The sequence below is a fragment of the Ailuropoda melanoleuca genome, chromosome 4 (assembly GCF_002007445.2).
Source record: "Ailuropoda melanoleuca isolate Jingjing chromosome 4, ASM200744v2, whole genome shotgun sequence".
Lineage (NCBI taxonomy): Eukaryota > Metazoa > Chordata > Mammalia > Carnivora > Ursidae > Ailuropoda > Ailuropoda melanoleuca.
In genome coordinates, this window is record NC_048221.1 from 28,140,736 (window position 1) to 28,161,472 (window position 20,737).

Here is a 20,737-nt window from a genome sequence, read left to right on the forward strand (position 1 = left end):
GAAGTACAAGCTACTGAGGCGACTTATTAAATAACTAACCAAGTCCTATGGGTCAGAGTGAGTTTCCCTGTGGAAGAGACATTTAATCTAAGCTGTCAGGTAGAATAAGTAGCCAGGTAAGAGGTGAGGGGGAAGAGTTCCGAGCAGAGGGCCTTTGTCTTCAAAAATGTTTCCTTTAAGAAACCAAGGCATCAAGATGCAGTAGAAAGTATAGTGGAATACAGGAAGCCACGAAATCCACCACCGGGAGTTAGAATCTTTTCATTGTTTCAACCCCTGGTTTAAAAAAATTAATTACAAGAAACATTTTTAAAAGCACTGGTATACCTCAGTCCCATCTTGACACATAAGGGCAAAAGTTATCATAACCACATCTTCTCGCCGATCTAAATCCTAAGGGAGATTTTACTCCTAAAAAAAATCTAATTGATCTTGACTGTTACTGGTTAAAACCCATGGGATATTTTTAAAAACATGTTTTGACAGCAGTGAAACTTGCAGCACATACAACACCAAGAGCATAAATTTGTTCAGGGTACAAGAATATGAAAATTAACACAAGCAGTGGTAAATGTGATTTACAAAAAAAAAAAAAAGAAGAAGAACAAGAACAAGAAGAGTACGAATGACCTGCCCCAATGGTGGAATGGTGGAAATTAAGAAGAAAAAGGTTCTCTTCTCTAATACCGGGTCATGAAAACCCTGATTTGTTCTTGCAAAAAAAAAAAAAAATGGCTTCAGATCATCATTCATTCCTCTAACAGTGCACAACTTTTTTCCATGGGTTTAACTAACTGGAATGGAGAGGGAAAACTGGATTTATTCATGAGTATGCTTGCCCTTTCCACTAAGCCCCTAAAGTGTGACGTTTGTACTATTTTCTTTCCAATCTCAAAATGCATCCCCAGAATCCAGAACCAACCAAAATTACACTTAACTAAGAGCTAAATTTGGCCCTAAAAAACTCAATGACCAAGTGGGGCTACTAGCCTAGGGGGTTTGTTGTTGCTGTTGCTTTAGGTCTTTTACCAGCAATGAATTACCAGCAATGAATTTAGCAGTTGCTCTAAAATGAACACAAGCCAGGCCTACTTTTATTTGTTTGGTTTTTCGTTTGTTTGGTATTTGTATCAGGTGTACAACATACTGATTCAACAATTCTATACATTACTCAGTGCTTATCATGATAAGTGTACTCTTAATCCCCATCACCTATTTCACCCACCCCCCACCACCTCCCCTCTGGTAACCACCTGTTTGTTCTCTATAGTTAAGAGTTTGTTTCTTGGTTGTCTCTTTTTTCTTTGTTCACTTGTTTTGTTTCTTAAATTCCACATATGCGTGAGATCATATGGTATTTGTCTTTCTCTGACTGACTTCACTTAGCATTGTATCCTTTAGATCCACCCATGTTGTTGCAAACAGCAAGATTTCATTCTCTTTTATGGCTAAGTAATATTCCATTGTGTATGTATACCACATCTTCTTTATCTATTCATCTATTGATGGACAGTTGGGTTATTTCCATAATTTAGCATAATATAATGCCTCAATAAACATAGAGGTGCATATATCTTTTTGAATTAGCATTTTCATATTCTTTGGGTAGATACCCAGTAGTTGAATTACTGGATCATATGTAATTCTATTTTTAATTTTTTGAGGATCTTCCATATGGTCTTCTACAGTGGCTGCACCAGTTTGCATTCCCACCAACAGCACATGAGCATTCCTTTTTCTCCACATCCTCACAACCAGCGCTAATTTTTAAAAAAATACTGTATGTAGACCATAAGACTCTTGGTGCTTAGATCCTATCTAGAGTTCATTCTGGAAGGCATATTTTAAGAGAAATACTGGCCAAGTTAGAAAGTACCTACAGGAGAGCAACGAGAATGGTAGAGGGTCTGAACTTCGCACAAGGAATAACTGAAGTACCTAGGGAGATTCAACCTGGGGAAGCAAAAAGAGACATAAAAACCTGCCTTCAGACATTCAATGGATCACCCATTGATAAGACGTTCCATCTGAGCACTTCCTTTGCACTGCGCAAGGCACTGTGCAAGACAGTGAAGTTGCAGCACTGGGGGATGGCCCCAGTCTTTCTTTTGTCATGTGGAAGAGAAAACAACCTTTTTCTGTGGTACTTCCCAGGATACAGTAGAGCAGAGCAGAGCACAGATTCTGGAATCAGAGCACTAAAATCAAAGCCTCTGGTGGCCCCCAAAGAGAGATGTCTGTGTCCAATAGAAGAGGAAAAGACACAGAGAAGGCCACATGAAGGAAATAGTGCCACAAGCTGAAGAATGCCTGGAGACACCAGAAGCTGGAAGAGGCAAGGAAGGATTCTTCCCCGGAGCCTATTGAAGGAGCACACAGGGGGCCTGAACCGTGACACGAAATTCCTTAAAAAGTACACAGGACATCATTTCCTATAGGAGCCACCTTCCCTTGGATAAGAATGGAGGGGTTGTTCTTTACCCAAAGTAGCACATGAAATATCTCACAAGCCAAGCTAGGGGGGCCAGTGGGTCTTCAAAGAGGATAAACCTTCCTTTAGAATTCTCTCCCTCCTTGGATTCAGAATATTCAGACCCTGCCAACTACACCCTGCGAGGCAAAGTCAAAACGTGCAGCAGGCCAGGCAGTAGGGCTAGGAAATTAAGATATAGCTGCCTGCTCCTATTAGTGGCATTGCTGCAGGGCCAGAATATCACAGTTCATTTGGGCCTTGTTTGGCGGAAAAGATACAGGTTTCAAATAAGGCCAGACAGGAGAATAGATAAATAAAACTATGGAGTATTCACATAATGGAACATTATACAGCAGTCAAACCAAATAAAGTAAGGTACAGAATAGTGTATATTGTATGTTACTTCTTTTATAAAAAAGGAAGAAAAGTAATTTAGATGCATATTCTTCTATGTACAGTAAAAAATACTGAAAAAGTTCAAAAGAAACTAACCAAAGTGACTACGCTAAGGGAAATGGGGGCAGAGGTAGGGTATGGGAACAGGAGCAGCAAAACTTTGTATCTTTCTTCTATTGTTTTGATTTTTGAACCAGATGAATATATTACCTTCTCAGAAAAAAAATTTAAATCTACTGACAAGAAAAATAAAGATTAAAACAAGGTTATAATGATTTGCATTGCGGGTAGTAGTATAAAATGATGCATACAGAGAGGGCAGTTTGATGCTATACATCAAGGACTTTAAAACTGGACCTTGGACCTAGTGATTCCACTTCTGAAAGGAATTTATCTAAGGAAATAATGAGATTTGTACACACACACACACACACACAGAGGGATGTTCACTACAGAATTGTCAGTTAACATTTTGAAAAAATCCACACGTAAAATAATAATCAAAGAAATTATGAAACATTCAAACAATTGAGTGTTATGCAGCTGTTAAAAATTATAGTCTAGGGGCGCCTGGGTGGCAGAGCGGTTAAGCATCTGCCTTCGGCTCAGGGCGTGATCCCGGCGTTATGGGATCGAGCCCCACATCAGGCTCCTCTGCTATGAGCCTGCTTCTTCCTCTCCCACTCCCCCTGCTTGTGTTCCCTCTCTCGCTGGCTGTCTCTATCTCTGTCAAATAAGTAAATAAAATCTTTTAAAAAAATTAAAAAAAATAAAAAAAATAAAAAAAATTATAGTCTAAAACAAATACTTGGCGATACAGAAAAATATTCATAGCATATTTTTGAAATCATTCATTAATTTTTCAGTAAAATTTGTAAAGCATCTACCAGGTGCTAAGCACGAAGATGGATGCTGATTAAAAAGGCCAGTTACGAGGCAGTCCGTCAATGGGCAATCCCACTTTTTTGTGTACTTATAACCAAACTAGAAGGATAAACACCAAAATGAGAGCAGTGATTACCTCCCGGTGGCAAGATTATGGGTGAAATATATTTTCTGTAATGATCATACATTACTTCTGCAATAAGAGAAAAAAAAAAAAAAAGCATCACTTTTTTTAAAATCGTGCTAACAACTCCTAGGATCAAGAGTCCATCATTTCCATCTCTCTTCTCCCACCCCTCCCTGATTCCCTGAACACATGCATGATGCCTGCTTCAGCTGTAGCCATCCTGTGACCAGTATGAGAAAGCCAAGAACACTGTAGCTACATCCTTGACGTCTCTGAGCTGCTGAACTAGAGCCACAGCCAGCCTCCCCCCTCCACCTCCCCCCGTACGTCTAGGTGTCTCCTTCTGGGGAAGAAATGATCCTCTGGTTTGTTTTTTATTTTTGGGGGGGGGCCACTGCGAGTCACGTTCTCTGTTACTTGCAGCTGGAAGCATTCTTAACTAACAAGGTAACACACTAACTAATAAAGGCCATGTAAAGGCTGGGCTTGGCAGTCCAACATGTTTATTTTGATCACCAAGTCCAGCCTGAAGACTGACATTAATTACCCCACCAGCTTCTGGCTCCACAGGCTTCTCCGATGTTCTTGGCAAATGGAACCCAGGAGAAGCTGTTAGTGGGGAATCTAGGTGCACAGGGAGCATTACCTGCAGTGAAGGGTGGAAAGACTAGAGAGCTACTCCTACCGCTTACAATATGACCCAGCATTTCCACTTCTGAGAATGTGTCCTAAGAAAAGAATCATGGATGTCATGACACATCCACGCAAATATTCTTCAGTAATATACATCAGAAATCGAGGTGGTAAAAGCCCAATGCTAAACAATTGGAATAGTATGAAAAATAATCGCAGGTTCCAACAGTGGAGTACTTTGTAGTCATTAATGGCATGGGAACACGCACACAATACATTGAAGAGTGAAAAACGGGTAACATAGCTATATGTGAAGTATGATCCTAATTTAGAAAACTAACATGACAAACAAATACACACATGCAATAAAAAAGGATGGAAAGAGTATCCACTGAAATATTGATAGTAGTATCATGAGGGGGTGGAATGGCAATGTCATTTTATTTTTTTGAGCATTTTTTTTAAATCTTCTAAAATAAATTTATTTTCGTATGCAGTTGGTAAGAAGTTTTTTTTTTTAAATACCTCCTTCTCATAGAATAATGTGGGCCCTCTGACCAAGTGGTTGGCCTCATCAGTGCCAACTAGGTCTAATATCTGCTTACAGACCCAATGAAGTTAACAAGAAACAATTTATATTTACGTCTTAAAAATAGACTGATGCCAACAGCAACAAGCCAACATACAGAAAAAGATAAAGAAATTTTAGGTTTCCAAGTGAACTTGCATTATATAAATGCAGTATGTTTCCCTTAATTCCATAAATACAGTTTTGATGCTGCCAATTTGAGAAAAATATTGATGTTTCCTTAAATAAGTCTATTCTATATTGAAATTCATTCCCTTACATGTATGGAATGATGTTGGAAATAATAAAAATGAATGCTGATTCACTGTGTCGTTGATAAAAAGCAAGTCATTTACATCCTTGTCTTGATCCATTAGACTTCATTATACAGAAATAGTAGCTATCATGCAGGTATGACCTTTCTATCATCAAGGAGGGCAGCTAGCTGAGCTCAAGTTGCTGAGTCACATGACCTGGGTCCGCATCCCCAGTGCTAACACTTGCCAGCTGGGTGTCCTTAAGCACGCACTTAACCTCTCTGAGTTTCAGTTTTCTCATGTATAAACTGAGATAGTAAGAGTATCTACCTCATAGAGTTGCTCTGAAGATCAAATGACAGAATTCACCGAAAGGTCTTAGTTTCATTCCCAACCCACAGTAATCTGATAAAAAGTGAGCTCTCTTCTAACTTGGTTTCAACCTCTATGTGGAGATAGATCATGAACCTGGAACATTAGATTCCTTTTTTTTTTTTTTTTACTTTTAACAAAATATTTTTTTTATTTATTATAAGGTAAAGTATATAACCGTTAAAATCAAATGGCAATACATAACTTTTAGGAAAAATAAATCTCTTGCCTCATTTCTTCCTATTTTCTAGCTGTCATCCCCAGAGGTATCTGCATTCAACCACTTTAGTTATCTTCTGTTCTCCCCATTTCCCCACTAGAGATCTATTTCTTTTCCAGTTTTATTGAGAAATAACTGACATACATCATAATTGTATTAGTTTCAGGTATGTAGCACAATGGTTGGATTTACACATATTGTGAAATGATTACCATAACAGGTTTAGTTAACAACCATCCTGTCATATACATACAATAAAGAGAAAAGAGAAAAAAATTCTCCTTGTGATGAGAACTCTTAGGATCTTGTCTCTTAACAACTTCCCTGTATAGCTCTCAGCAGTGTTGGCTCCAGTCGTCATGTTGTACGTGTCAGCCCTAGAACTTAGTTGTGTTATAAATAACTGGAAGCTTGTACCTTTCGACCACTTTCTTCCAATTCCTTCCCCTGCTCCCTTCGCCCCCTGCCTCCGGTAACCACAGACCTGATCCTATTCTATGAGTTTAGTGTTTTTGGTTTTGTTTTTGTCTTTAGATTTCACAAACAAGTGAGGGCAAACAGTATGTGCCTGTCTTTGCCTAACTTATTTCACTGAACATTATGCCCTCAAGGTCCATCCATTCTCATTTTTTATAGCTGAATAATACTCCATTGTGTATATATATACAACCTCTTTATCCATTCACCTATCAACAGACACCTACGTTGTTTATATATCTTGGCTACTGTAAATAATGTTGCTATGAACACAAGGAGGGGCAGATACCCTCTCCAGTTACTGTTTTCATTGCCTTTGTATGTACAGAACATTAGATTCTGAAGAGGCTCCAGTATCCTATTTTAAGGACCCATGTTGGATACAGATACTTTACTTTAAAATACAGATTTGACATCATTTATTTAATGCTCCCTAGGTTAAATGAGATGCTTAGAGAAAATGGTGGATCTTTTACACCACCAAAAATCTGCTTAAGCATGTGTAATTAGAGAAGGTAACTACTCCCATTTGCCTTGTCCTATCTTATTCTTTACAAAAAGCACTATTTTATTCTACGTGTTGCGACCAATAATAAAAACGAGACCTAAAATCGTCACTAACTTGTATATGGTACTTACTGTATACCAGGAAGTGTCTGACATGTTTTCATGTATTATCTCATTCTCACGATTAACCAATGAAGTACAGTCTTATTATTCCCATTTTTTAGATGAGAAAACTGAGGCACAAAGAGACAGAAAAGTCCTGAGTCCAGATATAAACATAATACATAACAATAATAAAATAAAACATAACATAACAATGGTAACAACACATTTCCAAACATCATCTCTTGTGCTTCTGACAACTTTGTACTATTCTAATAATGGATAAGAAACTAAGAACTAAAGTAAATTAGCTAAGGTGAGATACGGCTTTGTCTGGCCCCAACACCAACCACTCCAAGCAACTGCCCCTCTGCGGAGGGAACAAGGAAGGGCTTAGCAGATTCCTGAAGTTCTCCCCTAGGGTTATAAGATGTTGGAGAGGCACAGGACTTCAGAATTATCAGACCCAAGCCCCTCACTTTATGGATGTGGAAAGGGAGGCCCAGAGAGAGGACAAGACTTGCCTAAGGCAATGAGAGCCAGAACGAAAACCCAGGTTCCTGACTCCCTGCACCACGTCCTGTGGTGACACGATGAGGCCCTCTCACACCACGTCAGCCACATCAGACACTGTGAAAGCAGCAATGGAAAGCCTGACCGCCTCACAGTGACGGTGCCAGCCTGTTGTCTCTCCCACTGTTCACTGCTGACTCCAGGGACTACTGCACATGCTTCTGGCACATTCAGAACTGGGAAGAAGATAGAAGCCTGGGGAAGGAATTCACAGCCTAGACAGGAAGCTCCCAGTGCCCTTTCATGATCTACCAAGGCCAATTTCCAGTATGATTCTCTGAAGCTGAACTGGAGATCTGGAGGAGAGTGGCTCAAGAACACGTAGGTCTCCGTTGTAGACACAAGACACAAAATAGCCCAAGTCTTTGAGAACATTATTGGAATGAGCAAGTCCCCTGAATCTTTTCCAACTAAATGTATACCTTTCCCAGTTTTTGCAATGGATAAAAATAATTAAACTGCCCCACAGAGAATATTTTTAAAAATAGAGTTTTGGAGGTGTCAAATTAAAATTCATTCAGTATTATGTAATCCTTCAAACACAACGGTTGTTTACTCTGCTTTGATTTCTAAGCTTTCCTTTGATGACAAATATTAATATTTATCATTTTTCTGATGTTGGACTAATGAGAATCTTAAGTGTTTATGAGAAGGCTTTTAAATATTACAGTACGGTGGATGTGTTTGTTTTCTGATTTATATTCCTCTGTCTTGAACATCAACCAGCATTTATATTTTTTGTGCTGAATCCTGGGTTGTTGTTCATCAACATTTTCGGCAAACTTCATATGGCCAGAACTGATGGCCTCTACATTTATCTGATGACCAAAGAGAATATGACAGTCCACCAAATAACACAGCACTATGGGAAAGATGTAGCTCTGAGTGTCAAAGTGAAAACTGGCACCCATGTGTAATGACCAGCCAGCAAGAGTAGACAGAGCAACCTTCCTGGTTTAATCAAGGTAATATTTATTGAGTGCTGACCACAGGTCAGACATTGTGCAGGGACATGCTTCACATCAACCATCTCACTTGGTCCTCCCAACAACTAAGAGCTAAGTAGTATTTTCTTCATTTTACAGAAAAGTGTGATGCAGAGAAGTTGAGTACTTTGCTCAAAATTATACAGCTAATGAGAAGCAAAGAGAGGAGTCAGCCCTCAGAGCCAAAGAGTAGGCTCTTCTCTCTACCCCCTTCCTGTGAGCCCGTTCTTGACTCCCAGCATTATCTGTACAGCATAAATGGCCATCTGCATGGATGGCAACCCAGACTCTCAGATCTTGACAGTAATGACGATACATACCATCCTGTTCACCACAGGCCATGCATTGCTTTATGCACAGAGACAGAGCAAAGAACCAGTACCAACAAGGCCCAAGCCCTCAGGGAGTAAACTTCTAAAGAGAGAAAATAGACAATATGAACACAGTAAACAAGGCACTCTCTCCAGTAAGGGGAGGAAATGGGAGGCTGTACAATTCAAGAAATGGTAAGAGGAAATGAGGTCCCGGGCTTCGATCGATTTCACTTACCTATGCCCTCTGTGAGAAGTAAGGGAGCAGAACCCAGAAGTAGGAGGCACACTGCAAAGTTCAACATCAAATTCTGAGTTAGGGATCAGGTGCTGGGGAGGTGGCAACAGCAAAATAGCCACCACTCCTGCCTTCATAGAGCTTACAGTCCAGAGGGAAGAGGGCACTAATCAAAGATTAGAGGTTAAATAAAAGCTGTAAAAAAGTAGAAGTCAAGGAGGCTAAAGACATAGGAGCCAACGTACAGAGGACTAAGAAAAAAGGTCATCATTCTGCTATTGACTCCATCTGCAACCCAGAGCAAGTCACTTCCCCTCTCTAGAACCAGGTCTCCAAATCTGTAAATACAAGTGACAAGACTGGGTGAATTCAACCAACTTCCTTCAAGCCACCGTCCAACCTATAAAAATTGTTATTTCTTCTTCCACCCATCGACAGACCTCAAACTGCTCTTCTTCCTTACTCGTTCTCTTTTGTTCTGTCCCTCTGCACCCCTAAGGCAAGGGCTCTGTTCTTGATTTTCATTGCCACATGGCAGAGGGGTCAGTTCAGGAGGGAGACGGGCCTAATAGCCCATCAGAGGCAGAAGTAGGTATAGCAAACACTCTGAAATTAAAAGGGACTGAGTTACACACATGAAACCTAGTGTCCAGAGAGCGTGTTAACAGGTAAAAGAGAAGCCTACAGACATGGCAGGCATTAGGGAGGCATCAGCCAGGACCATAAGTGATGTTTTGACAGGATGGAAGGAAAAAGAAGTCGGGAAGCAGGTGCTCAGAGGAGCAGGTCAACAGAAGGAAGGTCTGGACAACAAAGAGCCAGCCTCTGACCACAGTACCGAGATTCAGGGACAGAGCCATCACCCAGACAATACAATCCAGGCTCCATACTTTGATTTCCAGGCCCTACGTAACCATGCCAACCTCACCCAGTGCCAGCCCCTCTTCAATCTCTATGGTCTACCACAGAGGCCTTCTTTCATCCCTTTGAGCATGTCAAGCTCTTTTCCCATGTGTGGCCCGGGTACAGGCTGTCCTTCTGCCTCAAATGCCACTTCACCAGCGATTCATATGGCTGTCTCCCACTCATCCTTTACTTAGGTCTCAGCTCAAACATCAGCTCCTCCTCTCTGGCTACCCAATCTTAATAGGTTACCCACCCCCCCTTTGCTATCACAGTACCTTCGACTCTTCCTTCCCGGTACTTGGCATCTTATAATTGCATTTGTTTGCCTGAGTATTGTCCATCTTCTCCACAGGACTCCTGAGGGCAGGGACTGTGCCTGCCTTGTTCAGTGATGTAGAAACCCAGCTAGCACAGTGCCTGACATACAACATGCCTCAGTTAATGCTTCCCGAGTGAATACATTAATGATGAACAAGGGATTGACTCACACCGAATATAGTTGGAGATTAGGTACAGAAACTGGGACATGAGGCAGGTCAGAGGTTATCCAGGCAGAAGCCCCAGTGAGATCCATGGTCAGAGCAAGCAATCAGCAACAACTCGGATTTGCTACTGGACCACGCTGTCATCCCACATTCCACCTGCCTGCTGACCTTAACTTACAGGTATTACCAGACTGGGCCCACTCTCCACTTACCCGCCCCTGGTGTGGGCAGCTCCTACAACACCAAGAGAGTCTCACAGAAACCTGGCCAATCCCAAGTAATAGAAGCCGCTATGGAGACCCCTCAAATGATTAGTATTCATAATCATGAAAGTAACTAATCCATGCCAAGGGCTTTATACACATAGCCTTATTCAACCTTCACAGCATCCATAGTCAGCTACCACTCTAACCCCCAATTCAAAGGTGAAGAAACATACCTATCAAGAAACGTACCCATGGTCCCACACCTGGTAACTGGTACAGCCATATGCCTTAGTTTATAGATCTGGATCTCTGAGCTCAAAAATAATAAAAACGTAAAATATAAAACAATAATAAAAATAAAAGCTAACATTTACTAAGAAGTTATTATATGAGAGGTCCTGGGCTAATATTTTATATAGATTATCTCATTTTATTCATACCTACCTATGAGGTATGTACTACTATGTCCATTCTAGAGAAGAAAATAAAATTCTGCAAAGCAAAACAACTTGCCCAAGATCACCCTCACCTTGTAACAGAGTGACATATGCATCCGTGAACTCTAAACAATGCTATTTATTCATTACATTAAAGCAGAATGGCAGCATAGTAGGAGCCATAAAGAACCAGAACCTTGCTTTCCAAGCGTGGCCCACGGACCAGCAGCAAATGCATCACCAGGGAGCTTGTAAGAAATGCAGAAGCTTCTGGCCTCACCAGGACCTCTACATATAGTTCCAATGAGTCCCCAGCCTACAGGAGTTGGACCTAGCTATTTGGTCTGTGCTAGGAGCCAAACACAACTAATTCCTCTAGGCCAGGAAAGCACTGGCTGGTTGCCTCTTGGAAGTTCGAGAGCCTAGAGGAAGCCCTGGCTTAGAAGAAGCTTTCTGCTCTGCTCCAAGGGGCCAAGAGGTGGCCTCAGCTGCAGATTTCTCTGTGGTCACTGGCTGCCGAAGCTTCCTGGCCTTGCTCTTATCCAGCAGATCCCAGCAACTGGGGTTTCAAAGTACAGGGCCCACCTGCCACTGTTGTTGTTTTGGTACCCCAGTATCATTTCCCCTCTTCTGAAGTTTCCATCACCTCCCATTGATCAGGCCTCTCTGTGTTAACAGCCACGCAAGCTGTGCACAGCACAACTCCAGAGGGCACCATTCACAGACATATTTGTAAAAACAAAACATGTTCCATCCCCCTCCCCCACCATCTCTTTTGCTGTTACACCTCTTCATAGTCTCTGCATGCACGTCTACCTCTTCATTACTTCTTCCTGCCCTCATTAGGATCGCTACCTCTCCATCCACCAGCTTCATTCCTGGGAGAACCGACACAGGAATTGCCCGGGCTCCAGGGTTGAGAGACACAGCCTTACTCCAGCAGGTTCCAGCCCCACTCCTCTGCCTGTCCTCTGGGCTCCAAGCACAGACACAAACGCCTACTTGTAGGCATCATTTAAACGTCTCCTCGCACAACCAAGCAGGTACCAACCTGCTTTAATGTGGAGACTTTAAGACAGCACTGAGTTCTGGGGTTTTTTGTTTGGTTTTTGTTGTTGTTGTTGTTTGTTTTGTTTTTTCCAAAAATGAAGACATGGGAAGAAGACTTTAAGTCTTGCAGAAAATGAAAATTTTGTTCTTAGCATATACCACACACTTCGGTGATTAAATGACTGCAGACCATACTCTCCTCCAAACTGTGCCCAACTAAAATATGCAAGCATTAAACCTCATGAGGGAGTACTGATACCTCCGCATTATCTATGATGGGTTTTAGCTCCAATAGCTGTGAGTCTGAGGACCTGCAAAATACACTGAATTTTAATGGAAATCTGATTGTTAATAAAAAGAGGTAAATCCGTAACAAAGAACACTAATAAACACATAAATAGACTCAGAAAGAGTCTTTAAGTTCCAGAATACTGTCAATGTGGGCCTCTTGCAAACCTCTTAGCCAGTTTCTCATTTTTCTCTTCTATTTCTACTTACACATCATTAAAAGAAAACCTTGGCCTACGTACAAAATATCCCGAAAATATGTAATTTTTAACTGTATTTTAAACCCTCCAACAAAAACAGTTTTTCCCACTCTCTTTTTCTCTCTATTAAGTCAACACAGTAGAAAAATAAAACTACTACATTGTGAAATGACCTCCTAGTGAATAAAAAAGCTCAGAAAGGCTGAGAAACAAAATTATGGTGCAGGGTAATAGAAATTCAGGCCAAGAATGCTCCTAGACGCTGGGTATAAGGTTTTAAATATAATATTAAGATACAAACAAACCTAAGGACTACATTTTATATAAGGAAAAAAGAACTTTGAAAAAGAAAGGGTCCCCATATATTGTAGATAACCCAGCAAATTAAAAATATTTAACCAAATTAGCCTAATTATTCTGACATGAAATGGAGGGTGAAGGTAACTATAAAAAAAAATTGAAAAGGAAACTAATGTTTATAACAGCCTCTCTGGAAGCATTCATTTCAGGCTACTGAATTAGAACATAGGAATGTTACTGGTTAAGCCCCACACTGGGCGTGGAACCTACTTAATTAAAAAAAATTTTTTTTTAATAAAAATTTAAAGAATGTTACTGGTTCAAATGGGTTGCAGTTTATCTGAACAATACTTTAAACCTTTACAGTAATGCAGCCACAGCTATGAAAGCACGTAACTCAGTTTTTCTTCTGAACATAGTTTTCATAGGTTAATAATATATTTTTCAGCTATGAGGAATAAAACAAACTAAATATCAGGCAGAGAAACACAGCCTGAAACAAAATTGAGAATCCTGACTCAAGTGAGCACTGCTAGAGATACAAGGGCGGGGGGGGGGGGGGGGGGGGGGGGGGGGGGGGAGCATGGATTTCACTTCAAACAAAACCCAGGACACAACCTATAGTAAGTTCATCAAATTCCAAGAGAGCTTTGTGGCAAGGCTTATCATCTCTTTCACGCCCAAAGCCTTCAAAATGCTACTTTCCAGATATTTTTTTCCCCACAAAGGCCTTTCACCTGTTAGATTGTACCTGATTCATCCCATGATGTTCCGTTGTTAGAATCAGTGGTTCTCATTCCTAAAAGCACTTCAGAATCACCTGGGGAACTTAAAAAGGAAAATACCAATGCCTACGTCCCCTCTGCACTCTGATTCGATTTCTCTGGATGGGACCATCCCCCAGTGACTTGAACTTGCAGAGAGGGTTGAGAACCACTGTTGAAAAGCAATCCAAACAGGTTAAAATTATGTAAAGAAGGAGGCACTATAATTGGGCTTAAATAAATTTACATGAGGAGGCAAAGTGCCTCAAATTCCCATCGTAATCAGATGTAAGATGGTACTTTAAGGATCCCAGGATTTTTTTCTATCAAATTTAGACAGTCTCGATTACACAGGAGAAATATATCTAGTTGCCCATAATACTCAAGTTTTTACCAAGGGCTGAAGAAGTTCAGCACTTCACATGAAAGATAAAAACAAAAACAGTACAATTAAAAGTGATCTATTCCAGGGGCGCCTGGGTGGCTCAGTCAGTTAAGCAACTGACTCTTGATTTCGGCTTAGCCATGATCTCAGGGTTGTGAGATCAAGCCCCACGTCAGGCTCCACACTGGTCATGAAGCCTGCTTTAGATTTTCTCTATCCCTCCCCTTCTACCCTCTTCCCCTTATCCCTCTCAAAAAAAAAAAAAAAAAAAAAAAAGTGATCTATTCCATCTAGTATTCAAAATATAAAAAAGGTAACATGGAGCAGGGTGCATGAAGCTGTCAGATTTATTAACAACAATAAGAATAACCTTTTCTTGAGTGCCAGTTACTGTGTTAAGCATGCTCTGCAGGTTACCTCACTGAAAACTTAAAACACGGCTCTGCAAGAGGAATTATTACCTCCATTTCACAGATAATAAGGAAACTGAGGCTCTGTGCCAAGACTGGGACACTTTCCCCGAGTCACAAGTGGCTGGTAGAAGCAAGACTAGAATCCAGGTCTGTGACTCTCTAGAGTCCATTTTCTTAACCACTACCATCTCTCATCTAGACCACTCAAGGGTCTCCTCAGTACTTGCTCCTCAAAGTATAGTCCACGGACCAGCAGCATCAGCCTGTTAGAAATCCTGAATCTCTGGCCCATTCCAGATGTACCAAATCAGAACCCGCAGCTTAAGATCAGCAGGAGATTGATACGCACATTAAAGTCAAAAGACACAGGTCTACCTGGACAACTCTCTCTCACAAATTCATCATCTTTACTGCATCCACACCTGGAAAAAACAAGTCCTATTATTTCATTTCCCCAGTTCAGATTGTTAAGTGGCTTCCCAAATGCCCTTGGAATAAAGTCCAGAATCCTTTTATGATACAGGTAACCGCACTCTGCATGATATCACCAGTGCCTGCCTATGCAGCCTGATCCCCCCCACATCCCCCATCCAGTGATTTTTATACCCCAGACACAGAGATTTTCTTTCCACTCATCTAATCCCAATACTCCTCTCTTCCTTTCCTATCTTCCTCCCTCCTTTCCCTTCTTTCTGCCTTCCTGCTTTCCTTCTTTCCTCTAAGCTCTTCCCTGCCTGTAACTGACCACTACCCATCACCATGACCAACTCATATCAGCTACATTCACGGCTCTATCTCCAGTTCATAACAGTGTGGTGCCTGGCACAGAGTTAGGAGTAGGGTAAATGTTCTGAATAAGTACGTCCTCTGCTACTGAGACTGTTCCCATTGTTCATCTGCTCTTTGCTCTTTCCCATTTTTTCTTCCTTGTCCCCTACACCACCTCTCTTGTCTCGCTCACCTCTTTATCAGTAACTTCATGGCTGTTGCAGTTGTCAGCCTTAGAGAGACACGCTGCCATGCCCACATGACCATTGCCCTGGGGTTACTCACAAAGAGGGTGATGACTATTTCAACTTTAACCCTAAGACACCTGGAATAGGCCCAGTCCTTTCCAGAAGTAGACAGAAGGCCATACGGACAGGGACAGGCAACTTTTCAATCTGAGATTCAATGTAGAGATGGAACCATAGATCAGGGACCTCTCAGCAGGCCACGTAAAGTCAAAACTTCACTACCTCTCTGCCCACACAAAGAGTATCACTGTGCTGATAAGATCGATTATCAAAGTTGTGGTTAACTTCATACTTCAAATGTAATGACCAACCTTGCTATTCTAAGAAACCAAATGGCAAATCCTTTTATGAAGCAGATACCTGCCTCAAGTTTAAATGGTGAATAAACTTGATATATTTTCACATATCGTTTACATTAATAACAAAAATAAGAACTACTATTCATCTGTTGAATACAAGCTACTGAGTGCCTGACAACACACTCAAAGTTTTAAAAGCACTATCTTATTTAATCTTTATCCTCACTTTATGAAGTAGAAATGCTTATTATCCCTATTTTACGGAAGAAACCAAGGGCTAAGTACCCTGCCTCTTAGGGCAGGGCTGGGATTTGAATCATAGGCCCCCGACTACCACTCTCCATGGCTTCTTTGCTATGTTTTTTTTTGTTTTGTTTTGTTTTTTTGTTTTTTTTTTAATTTATTTGACAGAGATAGAGACAGCCAGCGAGAGAGGGAACACAAGCAGGGGGAGTGGGGGAGGAAGAAGCAGGCTCATAGCAGAGGAGCCTGATGTGGGGCTCGATCCACAACGCCGGGATCACGCCCTGAGCCGAAGGCAGACGGTTAACCGCTGTGCCACCCAGGCGCCCCTGCTATGTTTTGCTATTTGGATCACTTTCTCATCTGAGAAACCACAGACATGGACATTCCCAAAGAAACAGCCCCTTGGAAGATGACCTCAAAGGCTGAGATCTTTCTTCGCAATGTAGACATCGAAAGGAAAGCAACCTGCTACATCTTATATTTCAAAGCATTTCTATCTTAAAAGAGATTCAAGAAAAAGATGTGGGAACAGAGCTCAGGGGTGCTTATGAATGCAATTTCACAAATATTTTTTCAGTATCTACCAGTGGTCAGGCATGTGCTGGAAACTGAATGATCTGACTGTTAGCTGGGAGAGTGCTGGGCAGGGGAGGGGGCTCTGGGAGAGGATGGGGAGAAGATCTCCCATAGTGACTGTTTCAGGAATGTTTAGCCAATAGTTTATAAAAATGTTAGTTTATTATCTAACTATGCAGAAAGCATCTTTCACACACAGGAGGTGAGTTACCTGCTTTATTATTTGTGAATACATAATTGAAAGGGACAGTGTGTCTTCTAAAACGGAAGCATTACATAATTCAAACAACTCATGTGTTCTTTCTGATACCCCATATTAGAGGGTCAGACTATAACTTGTATGAATGCCAACACAGTATCAGATTTTGTTCTCTCCCAAAATAGAAAGGGAGCACATTGAAGCCACACCTATATACAAATAAAGAGAGGAGTACAGAAACATTTCCTAAAGCATTCCATCAAACGTTTACAGAGATAAGGATAGGATGAGAATACCAAGTAAAAGAAATCATGAGCCTGAAAGGTCACATACACTACTACAGGCCTCCAGAAACCTGTCTTCTGGCAGAAAGGGCATGAGATAAAGACCATGGATCCCTCTCCTCATTTATAAAATGAAGGAGTGAGATTAGATGGTTTTTAAGGTCCTTCTAGCCCTAACCCATTGGCTCCTTTAATCCATGTGGCCACTGCACCTAAAGAGAGATGAGCATATAAAGATGTTCAAAAGACTTTTGTTGAATTAACGAAATGTTACAACCTTACCAATAATAAGAAGAGACTTTACAACAATTGGTCCTGGCCCATGGCCTACAAAGAACAAATTAGAAGAGAAATCATTATCTAAACAGCTTCACATCTGGTGCTCCTTCTAGCTGACTGCTGGTAGAACGAAAATAACCCTGGACTTGGAAATAAGACACTTGGGTCTAGTCTCATCTCTGACACAAACCAACTGTGTGACCTTGGGCAAATGGCTTTACCACCTGGGCCAGTTTCCTCACCTCTAAAATAAAAGTATTATAAAGCTATATATAGCTAACATTTGTGGAACCTTTACTATATGCCAGGAACTGCTCCAAGATCTTTGCCTTAAATTTAAATGATCTCAAAGGTTTATGCAGCTCTAACATTTAGTCTGACTAGAGAGGAAACATGGTATGATGGAAAGATTCCCAATTCTGTACTCAGAAACGTCGGACTCCCTCTCGCTCTGTTAGGTGGAGTCTTTTTTTTTTTTTTTTTTTTTTTTTTTGACAGAGAGAGAGAGCACAAGCAGGGGTAGTGGGAGAGGGAGATGCTGGCTCCCCACTGAACAGGGAGCCTGATGCCTGGCTCGATTCCAGGATCCTGGAATCATGACATGAGCCGAAGGCATACGCTCAACCTCAACCCACTGAGAGCCACCCAAGGGCCCCAGGTGTTGTATTTTTTTAAGCAGAGACTGTTAAACAGACTGGATTACTATCTAAGTACTTCTATTCCCTAGCTGAGTTAATTTGGACAAGTTGCTTAACTTTGGTTGCTTAACTATGACTTTAAGTTTTCTAACATGTGAAAAGCATATAAAATGGTTATGTCTCTCATATAGCTTTTGAGAGGATTAAATTAAATTATAATAACTAACTGTAATATATATTAATAAATACACATGTATTACATTTTATTACTAGGTGTGTGACCGAGGACAAATCATCCATCTTCTCAAGGTTTTTCCTCAACTACAGATGGGAGGTACGGTGTTATGAAAAGTAATGTGAATATTCTGTAAATCGTCGAGTGTTAGCAACTAATGAAGCATCGAACTTTGCATCGGAATCCGGGGATGTACTGTATGGTGACTAACATAATATAATAAAAAAAATCATTAAAAAAAAATCGTAGAGTGTTAGCTATGTTTGAAAGCATGCATATTCCCTAATACTTGGAAAAGTGTATACAATCCTACCCTAATACTGTAACGGCATACACAATCAATGACAACGGCGACAATAATAAAAGACATCTTTAGTAGACATATCTCTCCACTCCCCAACAACAACAAAAGACAGCTTTCCTAAACAGCTCTCTAGTCCCCGCTCGCAGCAGACGGACATAAAGGCTGGCAGCCAAGAACACAGGGCCACATGGAAGTTGTAGTTCCGAATTAAAGGGCCGATCCACAGAACGGCTAAAGTGAGACTTCATCTCCCAGGAGACACCTCGCCGCACCTAATGGCACGCTGGGAGATGGAGTACCAGCCCGCCGGGAAACAGGCAGCTGGACTCCAACTCCCAGACGCCTCCACAACTCAGGCAGCCAGCGGTAAGATGGAGCCGGAGAGCGAGAGTTCAGGAACAGCCGGCTTAACAGGTGCGACTAGGGGCCGCTTTTTAGTAGTCCCAGGCCCAGCACAAGTCAGGGCCTTTCTACAGCAACCGCTGGGATCATTTTCAGCTGGTCCCCAGACATTTCTTGAGAGATCCGGAATAATAAAGCAGTAAGTTTGCAAGTGGCAGACTTTCACAAACAAGACCTCATTTAGCTTTCGGCTCCAGCCAGCGTCCTTGGGCCCCTTGAGCAGAGATTTTCAGGCTCTTTTCTCCAAGATAAAACACTGTGAGTGGTTGGTTCAAGGTCATACACCACATGGAGAATTTAATCCTAGAGAGGAGCCTCCAACTCTGGTTCCACTAACCAGCCTCCCCTCTCTACACCCCCATCCCCAGCCCCCACACGAATATAACTTTTTTTTTTTTTTAAGATTTTATCTATTTATTTGTGAGAGAGAGAGAGAGTGGGCACACAAGCAGGGGGAGTGGCAGAGGGCTAGGGAAAAGCAGGCTCCCTATGGAGCAGGGAGCCCAACGCGGGGCAATCCCAGGACCCTGGGACCATGACCCCAGGGGCAAGCCAGACACCCAACCGACTGAGCCACACAGCTGCTCCCGATATACTTTTAAAATCCCTACATATTTTTATGTAAAAACTACATTAATCCATAAAATGGTCCAAACGAGCCTGGACTCATTGTGTTACCCCACCATAAAGAATTCAGTGTTCTTTTAAATGTTTTTAAAATATCAAATGTAAGATTCCCTCCCAAAATACTGCCTTCCCACTACCTACTTGGCTCCTTTCTTGGGCACGTGTTCAGCCCCCTCCCTTTGGGGAACCCGGAGCTGGGTGTTTAACACAGTTCTGTTGGGGCAGCGATCCCTGCTACTTGCCTATGACACTGGCAAACCCTGCAAAAGCGGCCAGTGCCAACTACACCACCAGGTCTGGGTGCTGGGCGTCCCTGGAACCAATGGCGTGGTCCCATGCCTCAGTTTACCCCCTTATGCAGCGTATGAGGGGCGGGTTAGGGGTAGGGCTGATGGTCAGAATGGGTCCTGTGGGTTCAGGGGGTAGGAGGATCCTCGGGACAGACACACCACCACTCCACCGCCCCCCACCCAAAGGAGCTGCGCAAGCCAGACCCCGCCCCAGTGGACTGCGGGTATATGAACCAGACGCACATGGAAACCAAGACCCGCAACCCAGAAACACTCTTCAACTGGGGCTTGCCCCCTGCCCCTACCTTCCAAGATCTTGCCAGCTGGGAAGTGAAAGGCAGAGGAAGGGAGCGCGGGGCAGAAGCGGCGCCTGGGTGTGTGCCCACTGGGGTGGCCGCCTGAGGGACCGGGAACAGGAGGGCAAAACTCCCGCGACGGGACGGAGCGGAGAGGGTACTACAATTCCCAGATGGCGCTGCGGCGGGGGCGGGATCTAAGATGGCCGCTGGCCTGAGGACAAAAGCGAGGGCCAATAGGCATAAAGTATGCGCCAACACCAGGCCAATCAGAAGCTATAATGACACTAACTCTGAGTCTGGGCTGAGAAACATTGTTTCTCTCAGGAGAGCAGCTGAGGTGAGAGTCCCTTTGGAAAGGGATTTTTGTCATAAACTTCACAATCTTTATTTTTTTCCAAATGGCAAAAGAAATAAAATTCTTTGGCTATGCTGCCTTTTTTCCTCCTTATTTCCTCCCAAACGTCTTTAACTTACCCCCCGCCCC

At 42.1% G+C, this 20,737-nt stretch overlaps 1 protein-coding gene across 5 annotated transcripts in view; it reads right to left on the reverse strand.

The window, feature by feature from the left end:
* The window catches only part of FHIT (fragile histidine triad diadenosine triphosphatase), a 1,448,934-nt gene extending 1,428,535 nt beyond the window's left edge, over positions 1 to 20,399 (reverse strand). For all 5 annotated transcript variants that reach the window (XM_034658578.1, XM_034658576.1, XM_034658575.1 and 2 more), the window contains exon 1: positions 20,260 to 20,399. The gene's annotated coding sequence lies outside the window, so the exon portion shown is untranslated. The remainder of the gene's footprint in view (positions 1 to 20,259) is intronic.
* Positions 20,400 to 20,737: the final 338 nt, after the last annotated feature.